This window comes from Nansenia antarctica (genome assembly GCF_963989245.1).
Source record: "Nansenia antarctica genome assembly, chromosome: 1".
Lineage (NCBI taxonomy): Eukaryota > Metazoa > Chordata > Actinopteri > Argentiniformes > Microstomatidae > Nansenia > Nansenia antarctica.
This window is the reverse complement of record NC_137674.1, coordinates 75,713,932-75,716,431: the sequence shown is the minus strand read 5'-3', so window position 1 is coordinate 75,716,431 and position 2,500 is coordinate 75,713,932.

Genomic DNA, 2,500 nt, shown 5'->3' with positions numbered 1-2,500 from the left:
TGGAGGTGAGGAGAAGTGGGGAGGAGAGGGGGTGGTGGGGTGGGGGGGTGAGTGCTAGTATGGCCTGGCGGTAAAGGTGGGTTGAGGTAACTGACTGACTGACTGCCTGACTGACAGACGTACCTGTCGTCGCAGGCTTGCGGTGCTCTCCCTGAGGGTGCAGATGACCATCTCACACTCCTGGCCGTGCCTGCGTGCGTCCTCCAGCTGCCCCTGGGTGTCTCTCAGGCGCTGGGCCAGGGCGCCCAGGGCCTCGTCCCCCCCCTCCAGCTGAGCCCGCTGGGCCCTCAGCTCCCCCTGCCACGCCGCCGCCTGGACACGCAGACGCAGCGCCTGGTCCTCCCGCTCCAACACCTGGGACACGCAGACACACACACACACACACACACACACACACACACACACACACACACACATGCAAGTAAGAGAGCACATACATACACACACAAGTAAGAGAGCACACACACACACACGCAAGTAAGAGAGCACACACACACACACACACACACACACTCACACACACACACACACACACACACACACACACACACAAACACACACACACACACACACACACACACACACACACACACACACATACAAACAATTAAGGGAGCGTTTTTTTCAACAATACATACAGTATATGATCCTATGATTCATGAGAAACATCTTCAGAGGGGATGTTGGTGTCTGTCTCTCCAGTATGAGCTCACTGACTCCCTACAGGTGTGGTGGAGGTGGAGGAGGTAGGGGAGGAGGTGGAGGTGGAGGTGGAGGAGGTAGGGGAGGAGGTGTAGGTGTAGGTGTAGGTGTAGGTGGAGGAGGTGTAGGTGGAGGTGGAGGAGGTGTAGGTGGAGGTGTAGGTGTAGGTGGAGGCAGTGTTTCCTCTATATGCATTAATTTGTGGCGGGCCGCGCCACTAATTGATTAAGTTATTATGACCGGAGAACAGAAAAAAAGCAGATTGAAGCTAGATTTAGGCCGCTTCCAGAACTACATTTCGTTACGATTTAGAGTGTAGTAAGTTACAATATGATACAATGTTGCAATTAACCTCGTCGTTTGTGTTCGCACTGCAATCGAGACTGAATCGCTCTCAACAGGCGCGCGGCGCGAGGTGACGCGCTTGTAAAACAGTTTTGTGATTGGTCCGAATTTCGCGGGACATTTGGATTTCAGGAAATCACTCTCCTCTCTCTCTCTTCGCCCATCGCCGGTGCCTTTAATCCCGTATCCTAATCGAAAATGCAACATCATCAGCAACGACTGTGGGTTATTGCATTTACTGCTGTTCTCTGGTTCATGTTCTTATACCAGTGCTCAGCATACAAGTATTTTAATGAACATTCGTAATGTAGTCTCTGATGTTCACGGTCAACTAAATCAGCCTATTTTGTGAAACAAATAATGTTCCCGCTAATGGGTTAACCGAGCAGCCTCGCACCTAACGCTAGCTTCGAACTATTCATAGCATAAACGTTGGTAAATGTCATAAACGACACAGTATTGGCAGGGGGAAAGAAGGGGAGTCGAATTTTTATTGACAACGGATTTACATGCTGGAAAAACATGCAGCTAAAAATCAGGGAACATTTGGACAATAAGAGACACAAGGTGTGGTCGCATGATCTAATTACAGGGCAAAATGCGCGGGGCAAAAATTATCTATTGCCTCTAAAATCATCACGAACAGAACGGCGGAGGTACGGGTAAACAGGTAAGAATTGGTTTTCTTTAACTCAGCTGATGCATTACCTTGCTGTTGGTTGTTTACCGAATCTGTCACACTGTGATTTTACTTGTGTAAACAGTTAGTGAGTAACGTTACCCGGTTTTGTGCGTGTACTCTCATGTAGGCCTACTTCGTATTGATGAGCTGATGAACTTTCATTGTGTGTGTGTGTGTGTGTGTGTGTGTGTATGTGTGTGTGTGACTGTCAGTCACAAGTTTATATTCTACGGATGTTGTTCAGTGCTGTATGCGCGTTCCCGGTTCCATGTGCACTCTACTTCATATTCGATGAGCTGATGATCTTTCTGTGTGTGTCAGTGTCTTGGGCGTATCTGTCAGTCACATGTATATTATACGGTAACCGATGTTCAGTGCTGTATGCGCGTTCCGTGTTGCCACCCTCTAGTTTTTGGTGAAAAAAAATGCACGCGCGAAAACCACCCCGCCACTAATGTAAAAAAACCTGGAGGAAACACTGGGTGGAGGTGTAGCTGGAGGTGGAGGAGGAGGTGTAGGTGTAGGTGTAGGAGGTGTAGGTGGAGGTGGAGGTGTAGGAGGAGGTGGAGGTGGAGGGTGGTGGTGGTGGTGGTGGGGGGGGGGGGGGGTGCTGACCTGAGCCCTGGCCTCCTTCAGGTCCTCGTCCTGGGCCTGCAGAGTGCTGTCCTGCTGGGTGACCTTGCTGAGGCAGGCGTGGTACTTGGTGCGGTACAGCTCCAGGGCCTGGGAGAGAGGCTGCAGCCTGGCCTCCCCGTCTGCCAGCCCAGCCTC